The sequence below is a fragment of the Myotis brandtii genome, unplaced genomic scaffold, assembly GCF_000412655.1.
Source record: "Myotis brandtii unplaced genomic scaffold, ASM41265v1 scaffold598, whole genome shotgun sequence".
Taxonomy (NCBI): Eukaryota; Metazoa; Chordata; class Mammalia; order Chiroptera; family Vespertilionidae; genus Myotis; species Myotis brandtii.
In genome coordinates, this window is record NW_005370262.1 from 182,025 (window position 1) to 199,193 (window position 17,169).

The 17,169-nt window shown below is 43.3% G+C and overlaps 2 pseudogenes; one reads left to right on the top strand and one right to left on the bottom strand.

The window, feature by feature from the left end:
* Positions 1 to 9,338: 9,338 nt before the first annotated feature.
* LOC106728345 lies at positions 9,339 to 10,449 on the bottom strand (annotated as a pseudogene).
* A 5,701-nt stretch (positions 10,450 to 16,150) lies between these two features.
* LOC102242615 overlaps positions 16,151 to 17,169 on the top strand; it is an 11,613-nt pseudogene continuing 10,594 nt past the window's right edge.

Genomic DNA, 17,169 nt, shown 5'->3' on the forward strand with positions numbered 1-17,169 from the left:
ACTATCCCCTTCCTCCATTAAGAAAAGCTTTCTTAATTAACAAAGGACCAGTTTTTGTTTTTGTTTTTCCCTTGGAAAAACTGTTCTTTATTATGGAAATGCCAATCCTGCTGCTAGAATATAGCTAGCATTTTTTTTCCCTGGATAAATGATCAGTCTTAGGCTCCATCCTGCTCATTTGTAAGGAGATTCCAGCTCAAAACTCTATCCAAAATCGGACGATGCGCGCGTTTGTTTTAAGCCACTTTTCTCCCTACACATGCACAGAAATCCCAGACGAAATTTACTTGGGGAGGGGGTGACCTGTTTTCACAGATCCTTACTCAGATGCCCACCTGACCGAAATCGTGGAGCCACACAAAGGAGGGGAGAGGGCAGGCCCCCTCCCTTTACACTCACACTTTCACCAGACATTCATTCAGAGTTTAAACAATCCATCCAATTTCTAACAATTTCCCAATTCCTGAGGGAGCTCTATAGCCTCCCCTAATCTCTTTGAAATGATCCATCACAATACCCAAAGGAGCAGTCTGAGTCCGTCATAACGTCCGTCCAGCAAGTCCACAAAATAAAACGGAAACACAAACAACTAAAGGGCCCAAAAAAAGTACAGCCTTCCAACTTCATGGAAGCAAACTCGAAACAGTCTTCCAACTCCATGGAAGCCAAACCCGAAAGCTAGACGATGGCCTTACGCCAAACTGGCGGGAGCGACCTGCCTCATCTCAAATCCGTGAGGGGAAACCACATCCCTAGTGAGGGGAATACTCATCCCTCGTGGGGGGAATACACGTCCCCCGTGAGCTCACACAGGACAGAACACACAAACACACAGACACCTACCATGGCCAGTCAGACTCTCCGGATTGAGGGTCCCTCGATGGTCTTGGGAACCCCGGGCAAGCCCCCAAATGTTATGCCCAGATTTCACTTGTCTGTTTACTCGGGAGATGGAGTCCTAGAGGTGCCCTAGATCCTGGTTTACTTGACTGGTTAATTCTCCTATATTGAGATCCCCTTGGATTAAGGCTGTGGTCTCTATTGCTGTTGACCCTGCTATCCCCAATCCTATGAGAATGGGAATGAGAATTGGAGCTCTCTTCCATCGTGATAGAAATAGAGGTGGGTAAATCAGAGTTCTTCCTTCATCACCATTATAAATCTGGGGAAGGACATATAGAAGAATACAGAAGATGGATGCAGATTGGGTCCAGAACCTGTAGGAGGAGGTACAGTGGGTGAGGCCATCTGTACAGGCAAACCAGGTCTGATTTGGGGCATGGTAAAAGGTTTCAGTGTCATCACAACTTATTAGAATGGTGGTATTGCAGAGGTCAGGATATGGGGAGGCCTGAAGGTTGTATGTGGAGGATATGAGGCAAGTACCCTTCCCTTGAGGGTCCCCTACGGTTAGCCTTGGTTGTCTCCAGTAACAGCCCTAGCTATCTTTGGAGGGGACTAGAGGCTCAATAACTCCTATTCCCATATAGTAAGGTGGTTTGGAGTTAAGACATAACCAGCAGTCAGCCCCTAAGTCAGGTTGGGAAGCGTTAACGAACAAGTGCATAGTTGCTAGCATGCTTAGGAGAGATGGTTCAGAGGGGGAGGTAGGTTGAGGAGGAGGTTTAGAGTGGGGAAGATTGCTAGTTGGTATGAGAGGGAGGTTATGTATAATGGGAGATCTCGTTGGGGCAGGTTGGACTGGTATGGGTAAAGCTAGTTGAGCTAGTGGCCTTATGGGCCTTTTGAGTAGGTCCGGGCCGGTCCTTGGATGGTGAATAGAGTACCTGGGTCCCAGCCTGTTACATATAATCTTATTCCCCATGTACTTCCAGTTTTCCAGGAAGAATCCTGGGAGTTTTTTATTTTAAATTCTATGGGGTTGCAATTTCCTACGGTACAGGAGGTAAGCTTGGAGGTCCTCTGAAATTTGAGATAGTAGTCACTATCTCTATGTGCCGGGGGTCTTGTCCAGTATCTAGAAGGGGTTCAGGAATCTGGAGACGGGCTGTTGTAAATTATTAAAGAGTCTAGAGATGAAACATAATTTTGGAAGTCATTTTGGGGACCAGAGAATACTTAGCTAAAGACACCAAGTTCTCCTGTCTCTTGGGCCCCTTGCTTTTTATTAACACAAATTGCCCTAAGTCAAAGTAGATATACAGATCAAAGGCAAGGTTTAGTATACAGAATCCATTGTCAGATTGGGGGAACTGCCTACTGCTGTTCAGGTGTTTGGCCAGTAGGAGGCAATAACATGTAGATTAAAATGCCTTTAGCTGTCTGGCAGCAAACAATCATCTATTCTATGAAAATCTTTAGGTGTGGGGAAATGCCCTTAGCCACTTCCAGCAGGCAATCCTCAAGGTTCCATCAACCTGTTGATAAAACTTCTTGCATTTGAGACCCGCTGCCGGGGTCTCGGGCCGCTGCAATCTGTTGCGCCGCTGCCCGTGGAAGCGGGCAGATCCGGGTCTCGTGGCTAATAGTGACGTGGGCACTCGCACCAAAACAGAGGAGGGGAGGAAGCCCCAGGCCAGGAGCCGCGGCAGCATTCCGGAAGCCCCAGGCAGTCTTTCTGCCAAGCCGAGCTCCCGGCCCCCATCCTCCCCGCCCTCTCAGTTGTTTTCTGGGCAGATTTAAACAGTCAACTTAAATCAAGCTGGGTAATCATGGCAGAAGGAGGAGTCGATCCCTGTGAATGTGTTTGCTCTCATGAGCATGCGATGAGAAGGCTGATCAATCTGTTGAGGCAGTCCCAGTCCTACTGCACAGACACAGAATGTCTTCAGGAATTACCAGGACCCTCTGGTGATAATGGCATCAGTATTACCATGATCTTAATGGCCTGGATGGTAATTGCATTGATCTTGTTTCTACTGAGACCTCCTAATCTTCGAGGATCCAATCTAACTGGGAAGCCAACCAGTCCTCATAATGGACAAGATCCACCAGCCCCTCCTGTGGACTAACTTGCGATATAAGAAGTGAAAATAGTTAACACCTTGCACGACAAAATGAACGAAGATGACCAGAGTACTCTTAACCCCATTAGAACTGTTCTTCCTTTTGCATCTGCAATATGGGATGGTATTGTTTTCATGAGCTTCTAGACATTTCATTTGCAAGCTTATTTTTGCCTCCTGTGTTATCACCATTCCTATTCACGGTGTATTTGAGTAAATGATTATATTTTTACATGGGCTTTTTGGTTACCCTAAACTCAAACATTCCATTCATTCTAACTGTGATCACAATTTTGGTGATGATTTCTGGCCTGATTGAAGGAAATTTAAGATCTCTGCATTTAAATATTTTAAATAGTTTTGATAGATTTTAAGGTTGCTTTTTTCATAGGCTATTTATAAAGTTATTTGGGGTTGTCTGAGGTTTTATGAAAGAAAATTAAAACCACACTATATTTCTACTTACCTTGGTAGTTTATTTGTGTGTGGGTAGCAGTTCTTGGGACTGTGGCAGCCTTTGGAATATTTTACAAGTTACAGCTGAAATCTGCATCATCCATTACAACTGGCTTATGTGACTAGAAAAGGAGGAGAGAATAAATTATATAACTGTTTACTAAGGTTTTCATTCCCATAAAAATGTCTAATATTAAGAAAACTTTAAATAAATGTGATTTAAATATGGTGGATGATTTTCAGCCCATTATATGACATATGAAGCCACTGTATATTAACTAGCCTTACAAGGTTCATGAAAGGAGGAAAATAGTTCATTCTTTTTGCCTTTGCCAGGTATAATCTATTCAGTAATAATTTAATCTGTAATTTATTTCTTAAATGAGTGCCTCTCAGAAAGCTTCCTTTTTGTTCAGACACTTCCCTGTTAAATGAAACTCTTAAAGCTAACTGTATGGGGAGCCTGTTTGCTTACTGACATTTGAATGCTATTTGCTTATTTACTCTATTTTCCTTTGAAGAAAAATAAATTTTGAGTATTTTGTGGTCCTTCTGACTTTTAAAAATATTTAATAAATTCTTGGTTTACTCCAAGGGAAAAGGAGAAAAATGAGGAACAATCAAGGATTTTTTTCTTACCCTGTATCTCATTCTTATTTTGGTAATGGAATGGATTGGGGTGGGGAAATATAGGCAAAATTTTGAACTGTATGAAAAGTAAAAGGTTGCATTGTTTTGGTTAGTTTGAAAGAAAATGAATACAAATGGCATTTTAAAAAGGCATCACCTATGTGGTTATGGAATTTTTTTCTAGCAAGTGATTACAGAGGATTTATGGGGGCTAGAAGAAATTTTGCCATCAATGTAAGGAGTTCCCCCCCTAGACTTGTCTAGCTTTTCACTGTATTGATTTGAGAAATTGTATGAATTGAATAAACTTCTCAAAATCATTGTACTGTTTAAGAGTCTCTGATATAGTTGTGTGACACTCCTAGGGTATTTCCCCCCCTTTATTATGATTATATTCTGGGCCATAAACATTGTAAGGGCTTCATTTCATTATATAATCCAATATTGACTGCTTGCATTCCTCCTGTGCATCTTGGCTTTGTGCTCAACTTCTTGAAGTAGTATAACCTATTCTTAATTACTTGTCTAATCAAGGGTATTGTAACACAGGTAAGTCAAATCCTGGATAAATAAATACCACAGACTTACGGTTTTTCCTCTTGCTGTGGCGTATTGGAAGCCTTCCCAGCTCTATAGCTACTATCGTATTTAAAGCAGAATAGGCAGGAATGGCGTAAGATGGAGCTAAATGCCTATAAGCATTCCTGTTTCTGCCCTTGCCCCCCTGAAGTTTGAAGGCTTACACCTACATCCTAAGTCTGTTCTCTAAACTGCTAGAAATCCTGGCAAGGATCCTGATGTATTCACTGAATCAACGGCTCACAAATAATTGAGAATTGGCTTTGGTAGAAGATGTGGCTGTGACATGGAAACAATGTCTAGTGTTAGTTAGAGACCTGGAAATCTGGATTCTTATTCCTAGTTCTTCATTTCTGTCACATCCACTTAATTGACAGAACATCTAGAATATTAACCTTTCCCTATATGGATCATCTAATTAGTAACAAAAGTTTTTAGTGGAGTATTTAGTCTTGGATTTTTTGCTTGTAAAATATCTGCAGTTCTAAAAAAACATAGTGTGCTACTACATATAAAGTATTCCTATTAACCTAAGTAGTAATTTATATTCTTTTTAATTCTTAAAGCTTCCACATGTGGCCTTTTTATTAAGCACACTCTTATTCATTACTTGGCTTGTAAACATTCACCTGAATTATGGCTACAAGAATTTTTAAATAATCTGGAAAAAAGAAAAATAAATCTTCACATTTTAATTACTGCAGGCTCTTAAAACATTCCACAAATGCCATTCAGAATTTATTTTTAGAGCCATTTAATGTCCTTTTATGCAAAATAATGTTTTGTTTGTTTTTTGCTTTCCATTTGGAAAAAAAGTTAATATTGGAACTATGTGTAGTAAAAGATTTTATCATGTAGATATCCAAGCACTGTTCCCTGGTCAGCAAGTCATATTTTAAACAACTTGTAGAGATTTTCCGAAGTAACTATGAAGTTCAGCTATTCCATAGTTACCTTTAGTGTCTTTGTGTGGTATGTAATATGATAGTGTTTATGGAATAACCAAATTCTTACATTTTCAAAGGAACATTGGAAATTTTTCACTCGGAATGAAAGTCTCACTCTAAATGAATATGTGCTAAACTTTGACCAGCTCAGCTTAAGACATAAAATAGCAACTTGAAGGAGAAATGGGAGTTTACAGTTAATGAGTTAAATTTTTGTTGTTGAATTAGTAGGTTTAGTTTTAACATTATAATATTTCTAAATGAAAAATCATGTATTTGTTACCATGTCTGATGATTACTTTGTTAAAAGGAAAGTGGCCATATGCTATGCTAAATGTTAATTGCTGTTTTTAAATGTTTAATCATGCCAAACAAATCATGTCTGTGCCATCCAGAGTTTATTGTAATCTCTTACTGAGTACTTGGATTGGGATAAAGGGCTTGTACTATGCACTTTTTATTAATGAATAAATAGAAAATCTTAGTAACACTCAAAAAAAAAAACTTCTTGCATTTATTAGATGCTGGAATTAGCTACCAGCATCTATGGTAGTCATTTATAGTGGAGAGGGTTTTGCAGCCCCAATGGGGGAAGAAAAACTCTCCTGAGTGTAGGCACTGATAGCTAACTTCTCCGCTTCCCTGGCAAATATAAATGCCTATATTCTTTAAGCCTTTTTCTTGTGTTAGAGCTCCACATCCCCATAACCTGACACCTGCCCTCCCTCCCCTATTTACCAATGGGTGACTTTGGGGTACAGAGATGGTATCCTGAAAAAGGGAGCAAAGATCTATAGTGAACTGTATGCCTCCCCATCCCTCAGTTAAATTTGTGAGATTCAAGTTAAAAAAGAAAAGATGGAGTTGGCCAGGTGAAGAGAAGGAAAGGAGAAAGCAAGATTGGTCCATTGCTGGAAGCCGGTCCATCCTTGCTGCTTGACACAGTCGCTGCAGGAAAGAAACATCTGCACAGCATATGTTTCAAGGGACCTGGCATATATAGCATATTGTTCTTAATATGTTTGCTCTCCTTAGCGCCATGTGTTTTAACCAAGGTCACCTCTCCGAGAAAGGTTGTTTCCCCAGGTGGGGATTTTTCCCTGAGGTTAGGGAGGGGATACAACCCCTTAACTAAGTGCCAGGCGGGTAGTTAATCACTTTAACTACAAACAATCACGCTTAAGCTACATAATCTTTACTCCCTGGAATGGAGATAAGAAACGCCCTAACCTTTGCAATAGAAATTGACAGGATTAAAATCAACTGGTATAAATACAGATGTAACAAGACAATAAACACTAGAACTTCACTGGAGATCCTGACCAGAACTTGGCTGGAGATCGTGGCTAGAGATCCTGGTTAGGCTGCTGATCAACTGAATGCTGTCTCCGTGTCATTCCTTCTTTGCCGACTCCGTCCACACCTTTGGGGACCCCTGCACCTGCTGGGGTTGGACCCCAACAGTGGGGCTATGGCAATTGTTAACCCATTTAGCTAGAAAATTATTTTTAAAATTGCGACACATGTGAGAGTTTTATCTTTAGAGGGTCCGAAGAGTCCAGGATTCTCCATTCTGCTTGTGCTGCCTTAAGCTGGGTGTGATAAAGCCACATCAGGATTCCGTCAACCTTGACTACCATTGGGGTGGTCAGAATGATGGTGTGTGGTCCTTTCCAGGTAGGAGTCAGTCCTTGGTTGGTAAATTTCTTTACCCAAACAGAGTCACCAAGTTGGAAGGGATGGACCAGATCAGAAGTTGGTACAGGCAGAGCATCTCGGACGTGCTCCTGGACTGTTTTCTGGGTGGACTGTAAAGCCTGTAAGAACTTGAGTAAAGATTGGTTATGGATTTCAGCCTTTATTTCTTCCCAAAGTCTTGGGAATATTGGAGGGGATATCCCAAACATAATTTCATATGGGGAGAACCCCACTGGTATGGAGTGCAGCTTGCCCTGAGTAGGGTGAAGGGGAGTAAGGTGGCCCAATTTTGACCGGTAGGCACAATGTAGTTTCCAATTAATATTTAATGTCTTTGCTATATCCTGTGAAATTTTGGCTATAAAAACAGGTCCATTGTCTGATCCTAAAGTTATAGGTAAGCCAAATCTGGGGACTATTTCCTGGAGTAACTTTTTAGCTACACTGGTGGCGGTTTCTGTCCTAGTTGGGTAAGCTTCAACCCATACTGAGAAGGTGTCTATGAAAACTAAGAAATATTTATACCTTGCCGCTGCAGGCCTGACTTCTGTGAAGTCTATTTCCCAGTGTTCCCCAGGGGAATTTCCCTGAGCCCGGATTCCTGTTGGGGGTCTTTTGGCCTGTTTGGCATTCACTTGAGCACAAGTGATGCATCAGGATACAATGCTATCTATTATACTATCTATGTTGGGTATATAGTATCTATCCCTTAGGAGTTCAGTAAGCTTGGTATGGCCTAAGTGGGTAGACTGGTGTAGTTGGTTAACTATTGTCTGACCTAGAGCTTCAGGAACCAAAATTTGGCCATCCCGTAAAGTCCACCATCCTTCCAGGCTCCTGGAGGCCTGCCTCTGTGTGGCTAGTTTCTCCTCCTTCTTCATGTAGGCTGGTGAGGTGGGTAGGTCAGGGTCTGGAAGAGTCACTAGAATCTGTAAGGGCACCACTGGTTTTAGGGCAGCCTCCCGGCCACTTCATCTGCAGCCTGGTTTCCTCTCACTTCTAGGGAGTCCCCTTTCTTGTGCCCCTTACAGTGGATCAATGCTACTACCTTGGGTAGCCAGATGGCTTCTAGTAGAGCCAGAATCTCCTCCTTATTTTTGATGTCCTTCCCTGCTGAAGTTAAAAGTCCCCTTTCCTTGTAAACAGCACTGTGTACGTGAGCCGTTGCAAACACGTACCTGCTATCAGTATAAATTGTCACTGCTTTTCCTCTTGCCCACTGGAGAGCCTGAATAAGGGCAATTAACTCAGCCTTCTGGGCTGACGTTCTGTGAGTACCTGAGACCAGATGGTTTGCTTTAAAGTAACTACTGCCACCCCCACATACCTGATTCCTTTCTGGACAAAACTACTCCTGTCCATAAACAGTACCTCGTCCGGCGATGCCAGTGGGGTGTCAATGAGGTCCGGGTGGGCTGTCTATATGAAGTTGACAACCTCTAAACAGTCATGTAAAGGTTCTTCAGGGTCATTGTCTGGAAGGAAGCTGACAGGGTTGATGGCAAGAGTCTTGAGGAACCTGATGCGGGGCTGGTTGAGCAGAAGAACCTGAAACTGGGTGTCTCGAGCATTTGACAGCCAGCACTCTGGTGTGCTCCAGAGTAAAGCCTCAATCGCATGTGGGGCGGTTAGGATTAGTTCCTGCCCTAGGGTTAAATTGTCTGCTTCTTTGACAAGTACAGCTGTGACTGCTACCACCTGGAGGCACGCAGGCTAGCCGGATGCAATGGGGTAGAGTCTCTTGAACAGGTAAGCTACTAGTCTTTTCCAAGGCACAAGCTATACCCCTTGTCTCACATACATAGAGGTGGAAGGGTTTGGTTATATCCAGCAGTGCTAAAGCAGGAGCTGATATTAGGGCAGTTTTTAATTTTTCAAAGGTTTGCTGCTCTGTCTTGGACCACTCTAGTGGTTGCGTTCCCCCTGCCGCCCCCCCGTCCTCCCCCCCCAGGCTGGAGTATAAAGGCTTAGCGATCTCTGCAAACCCCAGGATCCATAGGCCGCAGTATCCGACAGCCCCCAGGAACACTTGTAACTGTCTCTTAGTCTTGGGGGTGGGGATTCATAGGATTGCCTCAATCCTACTGAAGGAAAGAGTCTGCTTGCCTTGACAGATGTTGTATCCTAGGTATGTAGCTTTGGGGGTGCAGAGTTGAGCTTTCTTGGCTGATACTCTGTATCCTAGAGTCTGTAATGTGTCTAGGAGAATTTCAGTAGCCTTCTGACATTCAATTTCAGTGTCCGTAGCAAGGAGGAGGTCATCTACATACTATGGTAAAGTACACTCCAGGTTTGTATGCTGAAAAGTGAGCAGATCTGAGCTTAAGGCTTTATCAAATAAGGTGGGGGAGTTCTTGAGCCCCTGCAGCAGTCAGTCCAGGTTAATTGTCCAGAAAATTCCGCCTCAGTGTCTGTCCATTCAAATGCAAAAATGGGTTGGCTTACAGGGGCTAAAGGTATGCTAAAGAAGGCATCCTTTAGATCTAAGACAGTGTTAAATTTAAGCTCTGCAGGAGGATGCTCAGGAGAGTGTAGGGGTTAGGGACTGTCAGGTGCATGGTCTCAACCCACTTACTTACTTCCCTTAGGTCCTTCCTGTACCAGCCAGTAGTCTTTTGTCCCTGGTTTGAGGACTGGGAATCAGGGGGTGTTCCAGGGGGACTGGCAAGGAATAAGAATACCTGCTTCTCATAGTCTGTGGATGTGTGTAGCAATACCCCGCTTAGCCTCTAGGCTCATAGGATATTGTCTTACCCGAGCCAGCATTGCAGTGCTATTAGCTGGACTACGACCGGGGTTTGGTGACTTGCCAGTCCCGGAGAGTTGCTCTCTGCCCATATGGAGGGAAAAAGCTGCTGAAGTCTTTTCAGGTATACAGAAGGCTCACTGGCGTGTGTAGCTTCCGGAGGCAGCTCTTCCAGTAAAAGATATTCTTCCGACAGAGGGCAGGTGAGTGGGATTTTGGTAGGAAAAGAACCTTGGGCTGGAGGGCCCACAGTAAGGTGGGCCTTGTCCCCTTCGAACGAGATGGTGGCTTGTAGCTTCTGTAGGAGGTCTCGTCCTAATAGCGGGTAAGAACATTCCGGGATGACTAGGAACGAATGGGTTACAGTGCTTTTTCCAAGATCTACTGTCCTTTTTGGAGTCCATGGGCAGAGAGTTGACTTTCCCATGGTCCCTTGAATGGAAGTTTTCTTAGTGATTATGTGTCCCATAGGCTCTGTCAGGACAGAATAAGTAGCACCAGTATCTACTAGGAAGCTAACAGGCTTGCCCCCTGTCTGTAATGTTACCCTGGGCTCCTGAGGGCTGAGTGTGATGGAGCCCCAACCCCATCAATCCTCCTCTAGATTCAGTACCCTTGGGGCCTGAGACTGGGATTGGTCTCAGTCAGGGCAGTCTCTCTTCCAGTGTCTATCTTTTTTACAATAAGCACACTGGTTTTTCCCTAATGGGGGTATGCTTCCCTGCTGTTGGTCTTTTTGTGAACCCTTCTTCCTTTGGGGGTTTGTTTCTTTTAGAGCTGCTGTGACTGCTACAACTGCCCTTGCTAATCTTTTGTCCTGCTTCCCCCCTGGGGAGTCTGTTGTTGAATACCTTTTGGGCTACCTCAATTGAGACAGATTCATGCCCTGGAGTCCCTCCAGTTTTTCAAGTTTTTTCCTTATGTCTGGAGTGGACTGAGTTACAAAGGCTAAATTTAGTGCCCATTGGTTTTCTGGAGTGTCTGGGTCAATGGGAGTGTAAACTCTGTAAGCTTCACAGAGGTGCTCCAGAAAAGCCACAGGCAATTCCTGGGCTCCTTGAATGACTTCAGTAACTTTTGGTACATTTTTAAGCTTCCGGGCTGCTGCCTTTATGCCTGCTAGGAGAACACGGTGAAAAGTGTCCAAGGAAACCCTCCCTCTCGCCAAGTTGGTCCCATCGGGGTCAGAGGGATGGGAAAATCTCCTCTATCTGATCCCTGTTCTCCTCTAGCGAACCTCCCCCTGGCCCTAGGGCTGCTTTCTTAGCTTCAAGCCAAATTCTGTCTCTCTCTTCTGAAGTGAAGAGAGTTGCTGGGGTCCAGCCCCAGCGGGTCCAGGGGTTCCCAAAGGTGTGGACGGAGTCGGTGAAGAATGAATGACAAGGAGGCAGTGTTCAGGTGATCATCATAGCCAGGTTCCTCTCTTTATTGTCCTCTTACATTTGTACTTATACTATTTGATCTTAATCCTATCCATTCTATTACAAAGGTTAGGGCGTTTCTTATCTCCATTCCAAGGTTACTCTATTGTTCTATTAAGCTACAAGGAAGTAACTGAAGGAGGTTATTCTAAGTAAAGATTATGTAGCTTAAGCGTGATTGTTTATAGTTAAAGTAATTAACTACCTGCCTGGCACTTAGTTAAGGGGATTTACTGATAAAAATCCTCACCTGGGGAAACAACCTTTCTCAGGGAGCCTTAAGAGGGGGAGAAAACATATTAAGAACAGTATGCCATATACACCAGGTCCCTTGAAATATCCCTGCAGCGACTGCGTCAAGCAGCAAGGTGAAAGGGCGAGGGCTACGCCCTCCATCTTGCCCCGAATCCTCCATTTTTGGGCAGAGCAAAGAGCTTCTTTCCAGAAGAAGCCCAAGCCTCTGCTAGCCACACCTAAGATTTCTTTAAACTAACCAATGATAATCAAGGGAAATGCGCGCCATAGATATGACCACATCCTGTGTAACAAGACACCGACTTGCGCCTGGCCAATCGGCAGGGCCCACAGTCCTCTCTCCTCCCCTTACTATAAAACCCCTCTCCCCACAGGGCTGGCTCTCTCTGCCACTTGCTGGTGCGTCAGTAAGGAGGGTAGGGGAGCCAAGCCTGGGTTTGAATAAAAGACTCTTATGCTTTTGCATCGGACACTGCTGGCTCCCTGGTGTGGTCTCATGGGGATCCTGAAATCTGGGCATAACACAAGGGTGGATCAGCTTCCAGCAGAGAGTGACTAGAAGCTGCTGGCAATCATCCCAGGTTGTTTGGTGGGTATGAAAGACAGATTCTAGGAGGCCAATTAAGGCTTGAGGCTTCTCAGATAAAGGGGGGTTTTGGGTCTTCCAATTATAGAGGTCACTTATGGAGAAGGGGACATAAACCAAAAAGGGTTGCTCTCCCAAATTCCCCTCTGGAGGAGGTGCCTCCCTTAAGGGTAGGAAAGACCCCTTGGGTGGAGGGGCTCTGGTCTTCCCTCCCTTGCCTGGGTGCAGCTCCAAGTGGCAGGAGGTGAGAATGAAGGAGACCACTCCCTCTATGATCGGGGAAGTTGTGGTGGAGGCGCAGGCGAGGAAACCCAAAACCCAGGAATTATAGGGTGGAGGAAGATCTGCCTCCTCTGGAGAAGGGGAAAGAACCAGGGGCTTGGACAGTGTCTCCCCTCAGGCATTTCCCTTGGGGCCAGTGCCTCCCTTTTCAGGATTTCCCTGGGAGCTGGCTCCCCCTTTCGCGCTCCCCCTGGGGCCAGCTACTAATATTCAGGCCCCAATCTGCAGAGCACAATTCTTTAACCATGGTGGGGGATTCTGAACTAAGTCTAACCATTTATCTATGTAGGGAAATTGACCTGGGTGCCTGGGGTTCCCGGTGACGATATTCCAAACCGCTCTTACAAGCCTGAGATTGAGAGACCCTGTGTTTGGCCACCCTATTCTAAAAGTAGGCCATTCTGACTCAAACAGGGTCCTCAGCCTGCTCTTTGAGAATTTTATGCCATATACATCATCTGAGAAACCTTCCTTGAAATGTCTCAGCATACATTCTAAGGGTGTCTTAACTGTGCTGGGTCCCCCTCCCATTGTGAAACAAAAGGAAACAATTCCCACTGAGAGGAGGAAGAAGAAAAACAGTAACTTTGGAGAAAACTAGACTGCTGCTGTAGAAGTCCTCCCTCCCGGAGGCTGGGGGCAACCTGTGGAGAAAAATGACTAGTCGGGCAGAGAAAGAAGACGGAAGAGAAGAAAGGTGTGCAAGGAGATTTCTAGTGGACTGAAATTCTGGAGGGCCCCTTGATAGAAAAGGTCCTTAATCCGGTCACAGATGCTGTCTGGAGTGGGTGAACAGGGGTAGAACCAAGTTATGTCCTTCAGGAGGGCCCTAGCAAACAACTGAAAACAACAAGACACACAAACGGAATAACCCGGGGCAAACAGGGTCCATGAACAAATAATTATAATAACACTAGTTGGATTTCATTTTCTTTGATGTCCAGCAATTTTATTCTGCTAGACTCGGAGCCAAAAACCTTTGCTCCTCTGTTTTATCTTTCCTCCTTTCCCTCCCTTCCTACATTGATTATTTACTTTGTCCTTGGCAGGGGTGGGGAGATAAGGACCTGTTATTTACAGGCAAGCAATAAACTAGCTAATGGTTCTTTGTTTAAACTTTACTGGGTTACAACCATGGAATCTTAAAATTTTAACCCAACACAGTAAAATAAATCAGGGAAGAGCAAATTAAAGTCTCTACTGTACAGACATAGACAGAAATTTCATTAGCTGAGAGTTTCTCAGCGGGTTAATTCCCTCCCTCACAGAAAGCAAGATGACCCCAAGAATAAGAATTCTCGGCAGTGCTGCTGGGATACTTGCAGTCTGTCATGGCATTCAGCCTCACCACACACAACTAGGCTTCCCCGAAAGCGGGGCTTGACCCAAATAAATTAAATGTTTCACCCAGACAGCGCAATCCTTCTCAGTTAACAAAGGCACAGGACAACATAAAGTAGCTTTCACTTTTACACAGGCTCTCACACTCTTTCAGCAGACATTCACTTGGAAGTTAAACAGTTAACCAGAACACTGCCTAACTCCCCTAATAGACGTGGAGGCCCTCCCTGAACCCACACCCCAGGAACAGGATTCTCAACCAACATGTCGGTGAGAATCTACTGGAGAAGTTACTGTGCCCAGTCCTGCTCTCCGTACAGGATTACCGGTCACAGGCAGACAGGCAGGAAAGTGAACTTGAAATCCCTTAATCTAATTCACTTAACTCTAGAGGTGTTTTTGATGACTCCAAAAGGATTTAGTGGCATGTCAGGTGTCCTCTGTCTGGCTGTCAAGACCACTGAGAAGAGTCTTTGGGGCCCTGGAACTTCGTCAGGTGGTACCTCCCCTAGAGATCCTCAGGGCCTGACAGCCAAGCCAGGGGAGGCCGTCCACCCACAGCATCTGAGGCCATGTGCCATTAGGCAAAAATCTCGCTGGTGCCTGCAAATGTTATATTGTAAATCAGCGAGCTGAACATGAGACACCTTAATAAATCAAATTAATATAGAGTCTTTTATTACGCTTGCAGGCTCGGATTGCTTCCAAAGTCTGAGCAAAAACATGGAGGAAGCTTTCCCTTTTTATAACTTTTTAATGTCTTTGTCTCCTAAATATTGGGCTTCCGGTCCCTTTTGCAAATTTTCAAAGAACCCTATGTATGTTTAGTAGATATCTTGCAGGAAGCCTGTAGCCTTGAGTACAACACAGTTCTATTGAGATAACTAAAAAAAACACCTGGCATGAGAGCATGGGAATATCAGCCCCTTACGTTAGATGACTAGCCTGCAAGGTCAGATAGCTAAGCTTATCTTCCCTATTACTCAAGCAAGTGTGAAGTGTATGTTTAAAGAAGCTAAAAAGCAGAGTTAATTCACAGAATAAGGGACCATCTAAGAATAGCAGAGTTGACTCACAGAACAAGGGACCATCTAAAATAGCAGAGAATTTCAAACAGCAGTTTTACAAAATAGAGATTACTATTCTTCAAAATAAACCTTCACTTTATTTTCTGAAAACTCCTCTTTGTATTTTATTGGGCTTTGCTCTACACAGGCAAAAGAACCTCTTCAGTTTGGTAACAGGTATATCCAATCCTGTACCTCCCTGAGGATTAACACCAGAGGCTGAATACCATGGAAGGGGTGAACTAGATATCACTAAAATAACCAGTCACTAAAGAAATAATAAAACAAGGACCAGTTCCTCAAGTTGCTAAAACATATTACCATAAATGTCCAGTTTCTAACAAAAAATAATGAAGCACCCAAAAACAGGTGAAGGAGATCAGAATATACTACCCAAAATATGCCAGTTTGTCATAAGGATTATTTTGACCTAAAGACAATTAAGAAACTGGAAACACAGGATGAGTTCTCTTAAAATTTTCTTTTGTAAAAGAAAATTACATTTGTAAAGATGTCCTTCTTTCTCATACCAAGGAGAAGAAGAAAAAACTCTTATCACCTGAGATGACTTGAGTCTGCTTAAGACATCTTATAAAACTCTTATTTATCAAACAATTTCTAATCTTCTTTCCACAACATAACCCACCACCAGAAGCCCAAATCCACTTGTCCTTATCTAGTCTCTTTTCTGTACTTTATCACCCTTTATTAATATGCTACATGAGGCCTACTTTTTGAATCTTATTAGAAAAAATTTAATTATTAAATTAATAAGTGAGTTTAGCAAGGTCCAGGTTAAAATATCACTATACAAAAGTTACTTCTATTTCTATATGAAAATTTAAAATATCACACTTAGGAGACACATGGCTGGGCACTCCCACAAGAGTGAAGGCTACTGGGCCTAATGACCTGGTCTGACAATGTCTGCTCCAGTGTGCCTCCTGGCAACCCTGCACTGACTGAACTACCCACAGCCTAGTCTGGACATGATTGTGCTTGTGAGCCAGTTCCAAAGGACAGTGGTGGGTGGGTGGTCCCGTCTGTGGGGACCCCCCAAGGTCACTGTCATGGAAGAGTGATGCACCTGCACCCACTGTTCCACCAGCAGCAGTGAGACATGAGGAGACTCTGCCATAGGGACAGCAGCAGCAGCTGTAGCTCCTGAGCCCTGGAATGGAGGAGAAATAAGGCAGGAGTATCCTAGCCAGCCTGGTGGTGGAAGAAGCTGCACTGGGCTATTGGACATGACCCATGTTGAATTAACAAAATATATTGTTTCACTAAATTTTCAAGGCAGTGGGACTTTTTGAATCATATTAATAGTGGGGAAGGGTGCATAATAAGAATTCAGTCACAGTTGTTTAATAATTATTCACCTTACTAACCATAGATGAAAAGTTTTTTTATAGACCCTGGGAAACTGGAGGATGAAACAAGGCTGTAAAAGGATTTGCTTTCTCTCCTTAGAGAGAAGGAAAATTTTATACTTAAGGTACATGGGAAGCTCTGTCAAATAAGGAAATAACTATATTTTACTCATACATGCATATTATTAAAATGGATGCTCCAGAGATTATAATACAAATCTCCAAGAGTCTACAAAATTCTGATATACTTTTATTTATCACTCTGAATGTTGTGTTTTGCAAAAATGACAGGATTCCATGTAAACTGCATTGCAATTAAACCTATAACTGTGTAATTTTAAGTTTCTTTTTTTTGTCATTTACAGTCATTGTTTTACTCTGGTACATTTGCGAAGATGTTACATCTTCTGAAAGATGCATGGAAAGGACTCTGATTTATTTTAAATTGCATGTTTCTAAGAATAAACTTTCAGACCATCCCCTCTAATTGGATGAAAATTATTAGAACTCTATAGAGTATCTGGATTTATGTAAATATGGGCAAGAAAAATCAGGAGAAACAGAATTTGATTATAGGACTGAATGAGCTAAAAATAATTATAGTTTTTGTAAGTTTTTAAAAGCATTGCTGATTTTTAACCTTCTTGTTTTCCAACATAAGGAAACTTATTTTTTTTTTGTTAAAGCAATTTGTGTGGTGGGCTGTTTCTGTTTCCCGCGACCCGCACGGGAAAACGACAGGTTCTTGAGCGGAGGAGCTGGGGATTAAGAAATTAAAGAAAGACCATGATGCAGAAATAGATTTTAAGCTGGGGCCAGGTGGGC